Here is a 19,839-nt window from a genome sequence, read left to right as displayed (position 1 = left end):
TCTCTGTAGTCTTGTAATTATTGTACGGGGTGGTCCAGAAGTCGGCTGACCAAAGGAGAGAGTATTTTATGGCTTAAACTTCGTTAATTTTGTGAAAAGGTACTTTGTTTGGAACAACCTGTATATCGAAACGTTTTTAAGAGTATTTTCTTCAAAATGTATTCGAATTTTACTGAAATTTTTATATTTTTATTCATATATATATATAAGAAAAGAAAACAGAAGATTAAATTATAATGCTAAAGATTTTTAATGTTTGTTTATATGCTTCAAAAATAATTAATTTTTAATTAAATCTTGTTTATTTTGACATTTTAACAATTAATTAATATGCTATTTAATTGAAAAATAGAAAATCTGTTTTATATAAAAACTTGTGATTAAGCTTCCGTTAATATAGAGATCAGTCTTTTAACTCTGCTTAAAAGAGAGATGAATTTTAAGCAGAGTTTTCCCTTTTAAGCACAGTTGAGAGAATGATCTTCATCCTTTAAGCACAGTGGAAAGAATCATCTCCTCTTTAAGCACAGTTGAGAGAATAATCTCTCCTTTAAGCACAGTTGAGAGCATGATCTTCCTCCTTTAAGCACAGTTGAAAGAATGATCTCCCCTTTAAGCACAGTCGAGAGCATGATCTCCCCTTTAAGCACAGTTGAGAGCATGATCTTCTTCCTTTAAGCAGAATTCAAGAACAGATCTCTTAAACTAGAGTTAGGGGACTGATATTTTCTTTTAAGCAGAGTTAGGCGAGAAATCACTCCTTTAACTCTGCTTAAAGGATAGACCACTTCCTTAACACTTTTTTTTTTTTTTTTTATGGAAAGACTTCCTTAATTCTGCTTAAACAAGAGATCAGTACTTTAACTGACCTTCCCTTTAGGAAAAAAGGTCACTTACAGAACTGATCTCTCTCTCTCTCTCTCTCTCTCTCTTTAACTCATTTTGGTTCCTTTAAAGAGTTTAGCTGATTCTCTCTCGTTAAAAAGAGAGGAATCAGTTAGCTACAGACTAAACAGATCATATCAAGAATCTTGAAACACGTAAAATTGTACAGAATGCAGAACAAATCGGCAAGTCTTTCAACTTCGAAATTCTCACTTAACACAAAGACACTAGTTATTGTTTACGTCCCTGAACTAGATAATGCCGAAATATTCGTAATTATCCCCCCTGTTCTTTGGCCTTTTTTCAAGAAGATTCGAGTAACAATTGCTCCGGTTAATTCAGTCTGGCTATCTTTAACAGATCCTAAAGAAAAAAAATAAATAAATACGAAAAAAGTTATTTTTTTAGTAAATAAATAATGCTATATTGTTTCTGCCTTTGTTATTGTTCGCTTGACAATAAATCGATTGTTTCTTCGGTAACTAAACTCTTCCTTCACACAAGAAACGACTCAACACTCAGTCATGCAACAATACTGTGTTTAACTTACATATAGGCGTACTAAATAGTGCATATCTAGTAACTTGCAGTGAAACCAGTGGCGTAGCAAACAAAACTGGCCCCCGACACTTTTTGGCGCCCCTCTTCCCCCTCCAGAAACACATATAGTTTGTCTTGGAAACCATTTGGGCGCCCCTCTGAGAGTGGCGTCAGGTGCATGATACACCCCCTTGCACCTCCCTCGCAACGCTACTGAGTGAAACCTGTGTAAAACGGACTCTACCGAATATATATACCGTTCTGAACAGGTTATTTTTAACACAGAAAATCGCTGCCTTCCTAAGAATTTTTCCCGTTTAGGCAGGTTTCAGTTTTAGACAGGTTTTTTTAAAACAGGATAGATTCCAGCCCGTGCCGCCATACAGTTGAGCCATCAGAGTTGTACACTCATACATACAATATACAGTATACGGTATATAGGTCTAAAGTGTGTATTTGCATATATAATTGATCGATATAGGGAGGCCTAAAAGGCCCGTCCTTTTAGGCCTTTAATATGATTTTTTTATACATAAAAAAACAATAGAAAATAAAAAATTTTCTTTTACCCTCATACACGTGGCACCATCTAGCGGTAAGATTTGTAACTATTTCTATTCATATTCCCTGATAAATAAAACAATTTTGAAATATTGTTTTATTTTATAATTAAAAATAAAACTTAGTAAGAAATTTCCTGAACATTTTCTCTTATTTATGTTATTTCATAATCCTTAATTGTTAAATGCTTACTCTTTGTAATATGCCTCTTACTTATGTAGGAGCTTCTGATCACTTAAACAGCAGTTTCACACCTGCTGTTTAAGTGATAAGGAGCTCCTACTTGATAAATCTTCAGTCTGGTGCTACTGTCAATTTTAGAATGGCCCTAGTATTTTTGTGTACTGTATTATCCCTGTGTATTACAGTAAAACTGGAAGAGTTAACTGTATTTTTTTTTAATAAGTTGTTCGCAGATTATTTGCAATGCATACAGCAGGAATAAAACACTTCAACAGCGGGTATACAGTGTGCAATAGGCCCACATGAAGTAGCTGTAGAACACTTAATTGTTCTATACGTGGACCTATTGCAAAAACTTATTGCTTAAGTGTTGTATACATGCAGAACACTTACACAGTAGTATACGCATACTATTGTTTAAGTGTTCTGCTCTTTGTAATATGCCAAAACTTCTTACCTTAAACAGAAGAAACCTCCGTTAAACAGCTAGCCCACGTGGGCGAGTGACGAAACCTCCGACATTGAGGTTGGAACACACGACCAACTCGTCGTGGATTCGAGCCTCACCAATAGGCAAGTCACGTGGAATTTCCGAGCTTTCTAACATCTTGCCGGGATTAAAAATTCGAACATCTAACTGCTTACTTAAGTCGTAAAGGCCCGGCAACAAAAGGGCCTTTTTTTAAGTTACAGTATGTTTTGCTTTACCGAATAATATTTAATACGGCCCGATCTGATATACATGTATTTGACTGGCCCTTTGTTACGTTTGATTTTAAGGCCCCCGCCTTACATTATACAGAGAAACAAATAGGGAGCTCATCAGATAAAGTGTGAGGCTCAATATGGCGGAAGCACGTTTCAATTAGGTAGTTCGAATCTTGAAAAACTTAATGGAAGATTGTTGTATTACTGAACTCCATTAATTGGTTCGAAATTTCTCATATTACTTTTAAGTGTAACCAATTAAAAACTAATTGGGTTTGAATTTCACTTTCCTTCGTCTTTTTGTTTGTTTATTTATTTGCCGAGTTTTGTAACTTTTATTTTGTTTTGTTCAATTTTTAGTTACTTAATAGAACTTCCATTAAATGTTTATCCAGTGGCGCATTAAGCGGGGTACACGTCTATCTGTACGTGGCTTTATAGGTCTCGGGGGCCTTTAGAAATGATACATTTTGTGGGGCCCCCTAGTATGATCTTACAACTGCCTTTTTCTACTGTTTAGACGTTATTTGATCTCGTCACACAGGTTAAATTGTGCAATGTGTATATATTGCCAGGAGGAATAATGTAAAGGTCGAATCAACTGGAATTAATTTGGGTCCCTTAAATTAAGGGCTTAGATCGCTAACGCGTGCGATTTAGACATTGCCAAGTATATAAAGGAGGGACTGCAATCAACTAAATTCATTTGAAGGCCTAATGAAGTGTTTTTGTCTGTATATAACGCACACATGTAGATCTTGTATATAATTTATCCCTCGGTTTATTGCTTTTAGTAGTGACGTTCTCGTTATAACGCTTCTCTACGTACAGTTTTTGCTATCATTCTTCCAGCGATAAAAGTAGGACATAGGCCTTTGGCAAACTAGGGCCCGGATCAAGAATGGAGCCCTTAAATCGATTCATAACTTCAAATATAAACAAATAAAAATGTTAAGTATACTGTAAACAATGTAAACATTCGCAGCTTCGCTAATTCGGGTCTCCTAGTTTCGTCTAGGGCCCGAAATTTCCTTAATTCGGCACCTATAAAAGAAATTCAAATGAATTAATGTAAACGTAGATTAGCATTTTATACAATGTCCAAAGAACGGCAAAACCTGTATAAAACGGACCCTCTATAAAACGGAAACCGACTGCGTAACCCGAGTAAAGAGGAATTTTTCAGTGTAACAGCAGCTAAACTCTATTTTGTAATTAATAAAAACACAACCTCCAAAACGGGACATTTTAGCATTCCGTTTTAAACAGGTTTTACTGTAAATTAATATAAATAAAACTAAAAAGAAGGATAACGAGTTCGATTTCTTGAATAGAAAAGCGGTATTAGAAACTGTGAAACCTTCCAAAACGGAACATTCTACCGTCCGTTTTAAACGGGTTTTACTGTAAAATTAAAAATAAAGCAAAAAAAGAATAACGAGTTCGATTTCTTGAGTAGAAAAGTGGGTATTATTCATAAATTTTCGATAAAAATAGGCCAGTGAATGATACAAATATCATAAAGACCTGTCTATCTGGTCATGGACATGAATAAAACAATCTGGGTTACGTTGACCTGCGGTACATCCTATATAATTTTTTTTTTTTTGCTTCCCCTGAACTTCACCCAGTGTGATACGTGGTGTATAATTAAGGTTAACTTGTTTAAAATGCCTCTTTTCAACGTTAAGTAATCTTAATAGGAGACTTGTATAGTTTATATATAACCCAGAAAATACGTATTTTAAAACAGTATAGATCGGCTGACGTAACATTCGAACTTTTGACAATCCCCCTTTATAACAATACGCCTTTTTTGCGTAATTTTTGCCCTCTTTAATTTAAATGCCTAACACATAATTGCATAAGGTTATAAAATTTTAATTATTATATAGCCTATTATTATGATAAATAGCCTTTACGTACAGGCTGTAAACTAAACTGTATTCTGTGCCTTATAAATAGGAATTTCTAGTGTTTACTATAGCTGATGATTATATAAATATTTTCGAAATTTTATTCAGTTTTTAATATAGTCGAACCTCCGATAACGGCCACCTCCCAGCAACGGACAGATGACATTTTTTCAGTAATGCTGAACAAAAATTCATATAAAATAACCTCCAAACCACGACCATTTTTTAAATGTTCACATTAGTGGCCGTTGTTTACAGGCTGAACCCGCCTATAAGCTTAAAAGAGAGGTGATAGGGCCTGGACTTAACCCTCTCTCCCTCAACTTTCTGCTCCAGCATGTTGGTCGGGCACGAACCACCGACCAATTTCAGTGGGTTCAAACCTCTCTTCAGTGGTGTTATAACCCACTAAAACCCTGGTAGGCCAGTGCCAGATTAATCACTAGTATGGGATTCTGCAGAAAAGTTTCCAGGGGGCAAAGCTTAGAGACAAATTATTCCATCAACAACATCTTATTCAATTTTTGGGGGATTTTGGGCAGATAAAGTGTCACGTGGTCTATGATGTAAGGTTAAACATCTCGAACACTTCTACGGTTATAATTTGTGAAATTTTTTACTCAATCCCTCAATCCCAGGGAGGGACAATTGCACCATTTTCCCTCCTTTGAGAACGCCCATGCCCACTAGGCACGCTTAGGGGCCCGGAATTTGAAAAAAATGAAGCAATTTTACCGTGCAATCGTATACCACAATTTATAAATAATTCTAAAGATATAATTACACATTATTAGCTTACGTACTACAGGGGATCCAATATTCCTTGCTTAGAAGGCCCGGAAAGCCTTAATCTACCACAGCAATTCCCGAAGTCGTGCTTTCTATTAATAAATAATTTAATTTAAAGTTATTCCGTACACAATTTAACCTAAAATGGTGCATTTTTGTACATTAAATCGGTAGATTTTTTACGTATAAACGAGTTAAAACGCTTAGTGTTGACGTTACGAACATCCTTAAAAACACGTAAATTTAGGTTGATTCTCACGAATAGTGTGTTATTTATTTATTTATTTTTTAAATTAAACCTCAAATAAAAAATTACACGTTTGTAATTTCCTATTGTGTCTACAATACAAGTCCCACTTATCGATTACGTGAATCGTGATAGTTAAATTATAAATCCTACGCGAAGACTTCCTTAGAGGGAAGAGGAGTCTGGCGACCTTCTACAACACTATAATAGAGAAGAATGGGCGTATGTGCGATATACCTGATCTATAAATTCAGTAGGTCATAAAAATCACGGGTCACCTTACGGTTTCGCCATGTTTATTTGGTAATTTTGGCCCTTAACAGAAAAAAATAATAATAATAATAAGGTGCATGAAGTAGTCCACATACAGGTTTTATTTGTTTCACTTCGTTATGCACATTTATATGTATGATGCGGAGTAAATTTCGAGTTTAAAATTCAAAATTGGGATTTTTTTTATGTGAGAGAGATTAAATTATGCATTAAAATTGCGTGTAAAAATTGTAATCTAACATCTCTTCCGGGCTATGGCCTTAAGCTATCACGAGCTGAGGAGGCCTTTACATCGCTACCAAATAATAATACATGTGAATGTGTGATACAGTAAGCTGTATCACACATTTACAAGTACACTCATACACGAGGCCCCGAACTCTAGGACACATAGGAAGTTCTAAAATATAGACTTTTATGCAGAAAAAATCCACTAAAATGGCCTAAAAATTGAATCTTTTGATGTAAAAAAAACACAGAAAAGGCCTTAAAATATAGATTTTTATGCAAAAAACCCACTAAAATGGCACAAAAATTGAATATTTTGATGTAAAAAAACACTGAAACAGCATCGAAAACTGAATATTTTCACGTAAAAACACACAGTTGCCTCCGAAAATGTAATCTTTCACCAATAATATCCACCTTCTAACAACGACCACCTCTAAACGGTGGCCATTTCTCAGGAGTTTTCTTCTATTTTTTGAACAAAATTGCATTCAAAATAACCTGTAAACAAGGCCATTTTATGTACCCGTCAGTGGCGGTTGTTCACAAGTTAAATATTATTTTTATAGCTTACAAAGAAGGGTGGAGACTCACATCTGTGAATGGCGCAGGTCAATCTCGTCTCGTCCCTTTTTTTTATAATAGAAATATTAAATAAAATTAAGTTTTATCTAGGGCTTAAACACATTTAAACTATAAAAATCCTTCAACAGAGTAGAAAATTGAAATTTCTAGACTATGAAGAGGATGCGAAGAGAAGGAAAAGGATGCGAAAAGTTATGATTTTTACATTTCTTTTATGCCTTTTTTGCATTAATTCTGCATTAAAATAACCAGATTTACGTATTTATAACTTAATAACGTCATTAAATTAAACTCAAGCAAATTAATTTACATTTAGGTCTTCATTTATATGATATAGGAAGTGTAATTAAGAGCAAAAAAATGAAGGAATAAAAATAATTTAAGGCATAAATATTATTGAAAAAGTAGTCTTAGATGTGATATGAATCAACAGACAATGATGTAAAGATAATAAGTATATTAGGAAGTACGAGGTCAGGAGATGATTGATGGTAAATTAGGGATCGATCATCATAAAATTGCCTTACTAGTTTTAAAGCCCTTAGGTATGTATACTGGCACATCGATTTTAGCATAAATACTAAGAAATAAGAGATTAAAATTGCTAAATCGTTAAATAAGGAGTAGAAGTTTAAGTTAAAAACCATAAAATCCTATTCCTTATAATAGGGAATATGTAGGAAAGCAGAAAATATGCCGTAAAAAACAATAGTAGAGTTTCAATTTCCGATAAGTAAAACGAAATAGAATACGGTCGATAGACACTTAAAATTGCTAAATCCTTTAAATAAGGAGTAAGATTTTAAGTTATAAACCTTAAAATCCCATTCCTTAAAGTAGGGAGAATGTAGGAAAGCTGAGAAATATAACAAATAAACAATAAAACAATACTGAATAAACAATACTGTAGTAGATAAAACGAAATAGGGAAAAGATCGATCGAAACACTTAAAATTGCTGAATCCTTAAATAAGAAGTAGGATTTTAAATTAAAACCCTTAAAATCCTATTTCTTAAAGTAGGGAGAATGTAGGAAAGCAGAGAATATGCCATAAAAAACAATAGTAGAGTTTCAATTTCCGATAAGCAAAACGAAATGTGGAACACTCGATCGACACTTTCGTGAAGAGTTTCACGTACTGATTCACCAAGGATTCATTGAAGCATCCAATCACACTTCATCTAGAAGATATAATTCTCGACGACATCCCAGTCCAGTTGGTGGTCGCCTTAACACGAAACTTTTCAAGGTTAGCAGCGTTAAAACGGGGACAGAATTGACGATGCACGACTGGCGATTCCCCCTGGCACACAAGGAAGTGGACTAACTTTTTTCTTCTTCGCCATTTTTTATTTATTTATTTATGTTTTCTTCTTTCTTTGCTCATGTCACATCCCTTCTAGAAGCAGCAAATCTTGCTCCTTCCGAGGGAATTTTTGTCATGGATGTAAATCTGTATGGATGATCGCTTTTTGGATATATCAGGATAACCGCAATGGATAACCCCACTGTTAGAAAATGTTGTAAATTCATGGATACGAGAGAGCAGGTTAGTGACCTTTTCTTTTTAATTTTAAAAAAGTTTCGGCTATTAAATCAATAGGAACCATTAAAAATTTAAAAAAGAACAATTTTTTTTAATGGTTCTTATTGATTTAATGGCCAGAAATTGCGAGGAAAATAGCGATTCTCGTGTTTTAAGTAGGCAATACGTTGTTCACCCCTCACTCCACCCCTCCAAACTTTGTTTTTTAGTACAGTCACCCTCCCAAAAACCAAATTTTGGAGGGGTGGACCGTTCTAGTGACTTAATAATAATTAAAATAATTATAATTAACCTCACTATTTGCAAGTAATCTTACTTTTTTGACATCGTAGAACTACAGATGGGCTAAATTGAAAATTCTCTTAGACACGATTTTAGTTTCCTGATGGTGGGAAATAAACTTAATTTTCAAAAATTTGCAGCTTAATTCTCATTAAAATCGTATAGAACTTGATTAGAATTATTGTCTAAACGTTAATTATATTTAATTTTAATTAATTATACTAATTGTCGAATGGTATGTGGCAAAAAAATTCCGGTTTAAATAATTAATTTTTAATCTTAATTTACGGTTAAATACGATTAAAATCACAGAGAAAACGATTCAATTTTTCGTTTAATGTCAATTTACTGTTAAATACAATTAAAATTACAGAGAAACAATTAACTTTTTCATTTAATGTCAATTTACGGTTAAATACGATTAAAATCACAGAGAAAACGATTCAATTTTTCGTTTAATGTCAATTTACTGTTAAATACAATTAAAATTACAGAGAAACAATTAACTTTTTCATTTAATGTCAATTTACGGTTAAATACGATTAAAATCACAGAGAAAACGATTCAATTTTTCGTTTAATGTCAATTTACTGTTAAATACAATTAAAATTACAGAGAAACAATTAACTTTTTCATTTAATGTCAATTTACGGTTAAATACAATTAAAATTATGGAGAAACAACGTAATTATTCGTGAAAAAATCACTTATGTGTTTTTCTCTGTAAGGTTCGCAAGCTTAATTAAGTTTCTTCTGTAGTCTCCATTATACAAAGGAGGTTGAAAGTCCGGAATTTCTTCATATAATGCTCTGTTTTCTCTTCTATCCTCGTTTCAACCGATAAGTCGGAGTTAAAAAAATCCTTAAAAATTCCCTAAACGAGAGCATCACTTAGTAAATCTGATTATAGAAATAAAAAAGGCAATAAAAATAAATTTTCCTGTTAATTTATAACATATTTAAATGTAGGACGAAACCTAATTAAATATTCAAACTTAACCATCGATTTTTGTAGATAGTAACAATATTTAAAACTTTTCAAGATTATTTTATCTCTTGACCTAGAAAATTCTTGAATTATTTTTTTTTCCTCTGTAAACTAGAAAATAACAATGTTTGCTGCTCTAAAAATTAATGTCTTTCTTCAATTTCAAAATAACTTCTCGAGTAAAAGGCATTGTTTCTGTTCTTTAATCTTTGTTTTTCTTGATTTTTTTTTCGATAGAGCTGGAAATTTTAGATCTTTTTCTCGCAGACTAAACAGGTCAGTCCAGTTAGAAGTCGATGATTTTCGTTCCAATTCAAGTTTGACATAAAGAAAAGGTCAATGGTTAATCCAATATTGCTGTCATTTGTCTCCATTTGCATGCAATTAGATCATTATCGAGTCTATAACCGGGTCCGAGCTACAGCTTACAGCGTTATTTACGAGGCCTCAAACTGCCAAGGCCTCAAACTATGAGCCTCAATGTATTACATAGGGCTTCTTATAGCTCACAGCCGCAATAATTCCCTGCTTATATAGAAGTTTTACTAATTTTTAGGGTGTAAAACACTCTAAACTACAGGAAAAACTATCCTTCTATCCTTCTCTAAGTAAGAAAAATTCTACCAGACCCTCACGCTGAGGTCTGAAATTATGAGATTTCAGTGCTCCTTCGGGCTTCTGAATGTAATACTTAATGGAAGATTGGGGCCTCTTACAGCTTAGAGCCACATAAGTTTGCTATATATAGAAACTTTGCTAATTTTTAGAGTGTAAAACATTCTAAAATACAGGAAAAACTATCCTATCCTTCTCCATGTCTGAATGATTATTAAAAAAGAAAATAATAATTTCCTATAATAACTACGAAGACATCAAGCTATGAGGTCTCAAACCGTAACTGAGCCTCACGGAGCTTCGGGCTTTTGAATATATTACTTAATGAAGGGATAGGGCCTTTTCTACAGTTTAGTTCATAATAAAATCATTATATACAAATATTTTGCTAATTTTTGGAGTATAGAACACTTTAAAAATAGTAATAATTTTCTGTATTAACTACGAAGGCCTTACAGTGGCGTAGCGAACATAACTGGCGCCCTGGGCATAACTGGCGCCCGACACTTTATTGGCGCCCCCTTTCCCCTCCAGAAACACATATAGTTTGTCTTGGAGACTATTTGGGCGCCCCTCTGCGAGTGGCGCCCGGTGCACGATAAACCCCCTTGCACCCCCCTCGCTACGCCACTGAGGCCTTACGATATGAAGTTTTTAAAAGACTGTAAAGTCACATTACGGAACTCTATAGCGTAGAGCCTCACTACACAGCAATTCCACTAATTTTTAGAGTGTAAAACACTCTAAACTACAGGAAAAACTATCCTTCTCCATGTCTGAATGATTACTAAAAAAGAAAATAATAATAATTTCCTACGTTTGTATACACAACTATGAGGCCTACCATTAAAATCTCATAAAGTTTAGTACTTAACGGAGTGTACAGATGTAAAAAAACGTATATTATTACAGGTAAAGTTCAGATTACTGTTAAGAAATTATCAACGGAAGATATCAAATGAATAGTGTTATTTATTAAGAGATGAGTCAAATGCTTCCCTCTTTGTCAGACCCCATTTTAAGAACTTGTTCCAAGTATGTCAGTGGCAATGAACTCAATACTTCCTATTTAATAATATCCTACATTCGAATATCATCATCATCATCATCATCATCATCGTCGTCACATCATTCGAAATTCTTTGTTCAGCTAACCTCCTGCTGAAATTTACTTCGTTGAAATCGTTACGTATGGCCTTCCTGGTTGATTGTCTCGTTTAACTACGATAAATTCGCGAGTAAAATAATTATTCTGTGAATTCGAAAATTTAATTTAATTATTTTGACTTTAAAAAAAAATCAATATACACAGCCTAATTTTCCCCACTGCTGCTCGTTTAATACGCAGGGCGGTCCCTGTAACTCAGCGTTGATGCGTAGACGTGTCCTCGTCTGGTTTTAGGCCTCATTTCAATGATAAATGTAGTGAAAATACTGTAAATTGTTTAATAAACTGGCTTTTAAACTCCGTCTGCAGTTAATCTTTGGACCACCCTTTTTTTATAAATAGTCTGTAGAATACTAATTAACGCTTGTATACCACGCACGTAGCCCCATAACTCAGCATTAATATACGGCAATGACTGGTGGGGCCTCGTCTGGTTTAAGGCCTCATTTCGTCGCTCGTTAATAATATTTTCTGTCCTTTATTCGGTGCCGATAATGAAATTTGGCTCGGGGCCCTAAAATCGCTTAAAACGGCCCTTTACTTTGAACGAGAAGATCGAAAAAAATGCATGCAAATTGTTTAATAAAAACAGTATCTAAAAGTCTGATTATACGATAGAGGCCCTAATTATCAATACGTCACACATCAAACGTAATTAGGGCTCTAATAATTTACGTAAAATCAAAGAAAGAAAAAATAAATAAACGATCAGTTACTAGAAAAACATAATTCAACTTCGTTTTTACTATTAAACAAAAAGTAAACTTGTAAAGATATAAATGGCACGTCGAGTTGTCAGTCCTAAATTAATAAACTTTACTAACCAACTAACCTGATTTCTTTACGATATTTATGCATAATTTTCTACTTATTTTTTCTTGAAATTTAAACGGGTTTCCTGTTTTCTTACAACTGTTTATACTTTTATAAAAATATAAAAATTAATTCATTATTCATCTCTCTAGAACAGGAAAAACTGTAACACAAGATCGTACTTTCTGATACGTCCCGATGAAAGCTCCATACAAAAGTCTTGTTTTTTTTTTTTAATAAAAAGTACCTATTTTTTAAGGACTTTAATGGGTAATAAATCACGATTGTTTGATGGGGAATTGCTGGAATGATTCTTTTCTTTGAAACTAGTTGATGCATCTCTTCGATCAATAGAAGAATATCCGGTCTGTTGTGTTGATGCAGAGGCCTTGAAAATTTCGACATAAAAAATGATAAATTCGTGCAAAAATTTGTAAAAATCGAATTAAATAAAGTGGTAAAATGGTCGAGGAATCATTAGAATTTGCGTATTTTTAAATTCGGGGCGTCCTCTTGTAATCACGGCCAAAACCTTGAAGAACGGACATAAAAAATGGCCGGTTGTTGTTGGGATGTGGCCGTTATTCAAGATTTGATTGTTTTATATTAATTGCGTATTGTTGATTAGTAATGGTTTTAGGGTATTGAACACACTAGACTAGCCTTAAGAGGCCCTTTTCATACAAGCATGCTACTTGATATTGTATAAATTCTAGAATTCCAGCAAGTACCAAATTCCAAGAGCTTTGAATACAGGTATTTGAGGCATAGAGATAAATTTGAGAAAGACAGAAAAAATCAAGAATATAATACACAGAAACAAGGCAATACAGAACAAGATAACAGAAAAATGGTGGTAAATAACTTATTTTTATGCTTTCCAAACATTATAGTCTCTATAGCTGCTCTGAATAAATATTAATCGCTGTATATATAACCCCTACACAAAGATTACGACAGGTAAATGAGAATTATAATGTCATTTCCGCGTATCCATACTTTTATACATGTAAATCACGCTTCAAAATCCTAAAAAAAGGACACATGCAGGTGTTGCTTGTAGGGAAATTAGTACAAAGTTTATTTCTTATGCTTTATCTTAACTGTAAACATAAACACGCCTTAAATCTCAATCTTAAATATAACACACCCTATATCCAAATATAGAATGTATGTCTCTCTCTAGCCCTCTTCTGTCATGGATCTAATCCTCTTCTATGTATAAAACTTTTCTGGTAGTTTCTTCTTGAAAATAAGCCTAATTGTCTGTATGTCTGACATATAGTTTCCTTTCAATCTACATGGATTTTGGTCTACTTCTTCCCATTTTTCACCTAGTTGAATATAATTTATGTATTATTATACTCTTGTGATTAATAATCAATTTGTATAACTAAGGGCCTTTCAGGTGAGAAAGATTGGAATGAATTGTTGGATATAGCCCCGCAACACACGGGCGATCTGCCAAGTGGGCGTGCCACCCAGGAGGACTTTTAGATGTTTGACACGTGACAAAACTCGAAAAATTCCACGTGGCTAACCCATTGATGAGGCGCAAACCCGCAATCAGTGTTCAGTGGTTTTTATCTGGTGGGCATATGTGGAGAAACACTCGATTACTTATCTCTTTGAGGTCTCTAATGTATGTCCATCAGTGGCCGAATGAATAAACACTGGTAGTTGGTTGCGAGTTCGAGTCTGACTAACGGGCTAGCACGTGGAGTTTTTCGGGTTTTCATCACGTGTCATACAAAAACAAACAGATATGAAGAATTACTCTTTATATAATTAGGAGTGCGTAGATCTTCCTGTAAGTTGAATTTATAATTATGTAGAAGATAAGGCCCACAGAAACTGGAGGAACCCCTCTTAGATGGATCGCCCAAATGTTGGGTTGCCTTAATCCCAAATCGCACATAATGGTAAATATCACTACTAAATGCATTTATCAATCAAATTATTCTCTGCACAAATCACTGCTGTAGAACGTATGCTCATGAATAATTACTGGGGTGTTCGCCCGGATTAGATCCGAGGTTCCCAAAGTGGGGGAATGACGATCGAAAAAATAGGACTAGATAGTCAAAAGAATAAACTGGACCATGTGGACGCAGCTCCTTTCAGTTGTCCATGAGCATGCGAACACATAATTAAATACCAAATAAACAAACACGTATTAAGGTTCATTCAAATACGATGTCACCAAAGTCACTTTAAGTCCTTAAAGTCTTTTTTGACTACTTACCTCCTCACTATCAGATGTTTTCATCAATTTTTACACCCCGATACTGATGTCCCGATTGATCTGTCACCTTTACATTAAAATTAATCATTTCTGTAAAACAAATCCCTAGGGTTTCGCTGATAAAATTATCTGAGTTTCAAAACTTTTTATCAAGGTGAAAGGGTTCTGCAATTATCTGATTGAACAGAAACTTCTCGCACTTTTTGGAACTTTCTAGGATAACTTTTTCTGGAACATTCTAGAATGTTCCATGGTAGTATATAAACAGGGATACGTGCTAAATGAAAATACCAAATCCAGTCCTCTCACTCTACTTTACCATGACCAACCAGCATCCGGTAACCATAGAGCAAGTTTGCCTGCTCCTCGTTTATGACTATCGTTCCGAAAAAAAAAACAGCCAATTATATCACTGACATCAATGCTGCGTTAGGCCCGGACACTGTCGCCAGAAGAACTGCATACGATTGGTACGAAAACTTCAAAAGTGGCGATCCCTAACCCAAGAAGATCATGCTTTCTGTCCTCTGGGATTCTAAAGGAATCATCATGTTTGAGTTGCTGCCGCAAAATACAACCATCAACGCAACTTTCTACTGCGAACAACTCGACGTCTGCAGCAGAAACTGGCGGAGACCCGCCCGGAACACCAGAACACCATCCTGCTGCATGACAATGCACGGCCATATACGGCTAGGCAGACCCGCCAGAAGTTACTGAATCTGAACTGGGAGGTCTTGCCCCACTCGCTGTATAGCCCTGACGTTGCGCCTTCCGATTACCACCTGTTCGCCGCGCTCGGCCGTCATCTGGCTGGCAAGAAGTTCGATGAAGCCAGTCTGACCAACTTCTTCGAATCGCAGCCGACAAAGTTTTATCGAGATGGCATCCATTCCTTGCATAAGCGTTGGCAGGAATGGTCAACAACAACGGTGATTACATTGATGATTGAAGTCAATTCTGTACATAAAATTTTCTTGGCTAAATAAAATGCGTCCAAAAGTGCGAGAACTTTCTGTTCAATCAGATAAAATGAGTTGGAAACCACTCTGGTGTTAGTTAAAATTGTTCCATTATCTTTTCATATTAAAAGTTCTATCATTCTATTAGCACTACGCCACCTCTTCTCACTATCTGTAACGAAATTTTATGTCACCCTCTCCAGTGAAGTCATAATATTTGAAAATTTTCTGCCATTTTGGATACAATGTCTCAATTAGCTCGACTTCTGCTTAATTACCTATGAATGACAAATGTAGATATTTGAGGGTCTTTTATTACAATTCCTAAGATATAACACTGAAAGGAACTTTCATTAGATTGCAATTTAAAAAAATTCTAGACCTATAAATTCCCACTGTCGTCCGTCCGTCGTCTGTCCTTCCTTAATTTCGAGAACAGTAGAGAGGTTGCGGCCGAAGTTCAAACGTTAAACTTGTACGGCAAGCAAAACGTTTGACGTTTGAACTCCAAGTAAAATGCGTTGCGGCCCACGTTGACAATAATATCCCATGAGTCAGTGCGCGACGTGAACATCGCGCACTGACTCATGGGATATTGTTGAAAAATGGCGGAAACGTTTAACAATGACGAATGTTACTAGCGAAGGTAAATAAACAAATTAAACTATTTTAAAGTATTTATAAGATGTTTAATAACACTAAATAATTATTTTTAATTAGCGTCGTGTCTCCTACCGTACGATAGGACTACCTCATACTTTTGTCGAGGGAAGTAGTGGCTTATGTAAATCCGAAAGCAGCTCGGAAAATTAATTTAAAAAAATTTACAAACGTATTACGCTGTTGTTGGTAGAAGATGCCTTGGAACAACAAACCTACACCTACAGAATTATGATAAGCTATTATGAAGACAAATAAATATATGTAAATTCTATAGGCACTTCACATAACTTGCAAACAAATAGAATAATTAAATAATTTCTGGATTAAAATCGTCTGTTTCTTTACTATGTTATTCGTAAATGCTTAAATAAACATTATTTTAATAAAATACGTCATAATTTTAACCCGAAACACAAAAAAATGAAGAAGTTTAAACCGATCTTCTACTCGCCATCTCTAGACGTAGCGAACGCCATTATCAACTTTCTAAAATTGCCAGATGGCGGCGCTCGAACGTCCGACGTACACGTTTTGGGCTGAAAACGACGGCCGCAATCTCTCTAATGTTAGCTATGTGAAAGACGAGACCAGATATGGGAACTTTAGGGGCAGGAGTTCTGATTAACTATATACGAAATTCTGGTTTGCACCATAAGTCTTTCTATATCTGGTCTCGAGATTAAGGAAGGACAGACAAACGGATAGACGGACGACAGTGGGCATTTATAGGCCTATAATTTTTTTTTTTCAAATTGCAGCCCAATTAATAAGTAAATGTATAAGGAATAAAATAACTGAGTACAAATTAGTTTTAATTTTTTTCTTATTAATTAAAATACTACATAAGTTCATACTATCATATAAATACGAGTTAAACATCTGTTATAAATAGCACTTTTTCTTATCATATCTCTTTATTTTTTAAGATGGTAACATGTTTATTGCATTCTAAGCAATATATTATAATTTATAGATTAACTACACTGATTCCAATCAGCTTGTTTTTTTTTTCTAAAACAAGCTGGTTTTAATTGGAATCAATGTAGTTAATCTCTAAATTAAATTGCTTAGAATGTAATCATCAGAAAAAATGTTATTGCTTATATAAAGATGGACCAATAAATAACCAACTAAAGGCAACAGCATGGATTACTCTTATTGGCTGGTTATTTATCGGTCCACCCTTATAATTTAAGTACGGTTACATTGTGTATAAACTGATATGTACTGTACAGTAATCAGCTTTAAACATATTAAACACTGATTTATATAGCTTATTTCTTATGCCAATTATATAATATACTCACTTCACAAGTGTTGAGCAATTTGTTTGGTCCACTTGTCTCGCGGAAAGTTAATAACCCAGGTATATAATATTGGTTTTTCATGTAGAAATCGAAGCATACTGTACCCTTTTCGACCAGAATTAGCGCAATTTAATGCATCATAATGCTACTTTGAATCACGTATAGTAAACAATACACAACAACAATATCCTACAACAATCGTCGCATATTGTAGCACAAAATGGCGGATGAGCATACCGAAGTAGATGGAGATTCGTTAGAATAGTGTAGGCATACGCCATTACGCTTCTTTATTATACAAAAAAGCATAAAAATGACTTAAAGAGTTGGTAGTATTCTGACAAAATGCACCGCGACTCTTGTGTACAGCGGGTACAGTACACTGTTGTGACGAAACAAATGATTCTTCTGTCTGCGCTTACGTTAAGTCAGCAGTTCGAATCTAAATGCATTCGTTTTGTCAGAATAATGTACACTTTACGTCAAACTGACGTAATTATTACATCACCTCCTCGTAACGATAATGTTAAAACTGATGTACAAGTGTACACTATTCTAACAAAATGAATTCACATAGAATAGAATCCAGTAAACATGGCTAAAATGGCGAAAGCACATGCTTGTCTTCTCCCATTTTTGAGCATTCCAAATGATAAATTACAGTAAATGAAGCAAGACTTTCCTGCTGGTTCGCATATACATTAATAGTCAAACCTCGGTTTAGTGCACTATTTCTTTGCCTTTAAAACCGGCACTTAACTGAATAATGCTAAACTGAAATACACCAAATAAAAGTTCGGCTATAGACAGTGCAGGATTTATATATTTTTAGGCCCCAATCTAACGAAAAATGGACGCCATTCCTCATTTTTTAATTGTATAAAAAAGACACATTAGAGATCACTTGAAAGCTGAGGCCCCAAACTTTAGCTAAATGGTAAATCCAGCACTGACTGAAGATAGTAACGAGGCCTATACAACAGATTGAGTTCAAAAACTTGATTTCGCCATTGTATAAGACCGCATATTAGGAACAAAAGGCCTATATAGTAGGATATTCTCTATTCATGCACAACGGTACACATTGTATACCGTACACAACTGAATGGAGAAAATGGAAGCCAATCGCTAATCGCGTTATATCCGAATTCGCATAGATGCGAAACGCACTATCGTTGATTTTATTATATGTATATACAGGGTGGTCCATTTTAATCAATCCACAAACATAATCCAAAAAATACACATCCTACAAAAAATGATTAAATCTAATATGTTAGACTGTGGGGGACACAAGATGGAGCTATCGCGTAGATGGTGCTACAAAAATATACAAATTGTGGGTGGTCAAAAAATGACCCCCATAATTTGTATATTTTTAGATTTAGGACACCTTGAAACGAAGAAAAATGGAAAAAATTCGGGTGTAATTTCTATATGTATGGATGTTAGCGTGTTTATGTGGGGGGCACGATTTTGTTCACCCTGTTTGAAGCTTAATAACTGGTGTGCTTTTTGTCGAAAATTTCTGAAATTTTGCAGGAAGGTTTGTGTATTAGAGGGAATGATGCTATTAAATTTTGGTCAGTAAAAGTTGAGGGAGGGGGGTGATAATGGGGGTCGTGTGTATCCCCAGTAGGGTCGGACGTAATGACGATTTCACTCGTTATTAGCATTTATAATTTTTTAAAATAAAACCCATCCTACCCTCAAAATTAAGCCTATGCCATTTTATAATAGTTAGAAACAAAAAAAAAATTTTTTTAAATAAAATATGGGGCCACCAAAATTTTAAATGTTGCCGGGAAAGGGGTTGCCTTAATAAACGAGTTAAGCAACTCGTTGCCAGTTTATTTTGATGCAGAATCATATTACATTTTTTCAAACGTCAGAAAATGTTTTACGCTACTTGGTGGGTTCAATGAAAAAAAATGCGCTCTCACACTAAAAAATACCCTCATGGAAATATGTCCACACAGAAAAACAATAAGTACATACATAAATTTTCATGTAAAGGTGATAATGTAAGCGCAATTCAAACATCAAACATATTTGTAGATAACCGTTCATCTTCCATTAATGAGAATGAATAGGTATTTGCGTTTTGGTTTTGTCCAGTGTAATTGAGCTGCAATTTGAAAAAATTGTAGACCTATAAATTCCCACTGTCGCTGTCCGTCTTCCTTTCTTTAATCTCGAGAACAGAGTTAGTTAGATGAAATCCGAGACCAGATGTAAAGAAAAAAGTAATCCAACATACGTGTTTAGTGATAAATTTTTAAAGTGTTTTTCTTCTTTTTTTTAATGGGTGTGTTCAGCAGACTCAATAGCTGT

At 34.5% G+C, this 19,839-nt stretch overlaps 1 protein-coding gene across 1 annotated transcript in view; it reads left to right on the top strand.

Annotated features, from left to right (window-relative positions):
* Positions 1 to 8,119: 8,119 nt before the first annotated feature.
* Positions 8,120 to 19,839, top strand: part of LOC136986457 (A disintegrin and metalloproteinase with thrombospondin motifs like) — a 51,013-nt gene continuing 39,293 nt past the window's right edge. The window contains exon 1 of the mRNA XM_067283980.1: positions 8,120 to 8,465. The gene's annotated coding sequence lies outside the window, so the exon portion shown is untranslated. The remainder of the gene's footprint in view (positions 8,466 to 19,839) is intronic.

This window comes from Centruroides vittatus, unplaced genomic scaffold, assembly GCF_030686945.1.
Source record: "Centruroides vittatus isolate TY-2023 unplaced genomic scaffold, ASM3068694v2 scaffold_1025, whole genome shotgun sequence".
Lineage (NCBI taxonomy): Eukaryota > Metazoa > Arthropoda > Arachnida > Scorpiones > Buthidae > Centruroides > Centruroides vittatus.
This window is presented reverse-complemented; position numbering and strand designations above follow the sequence as displayed.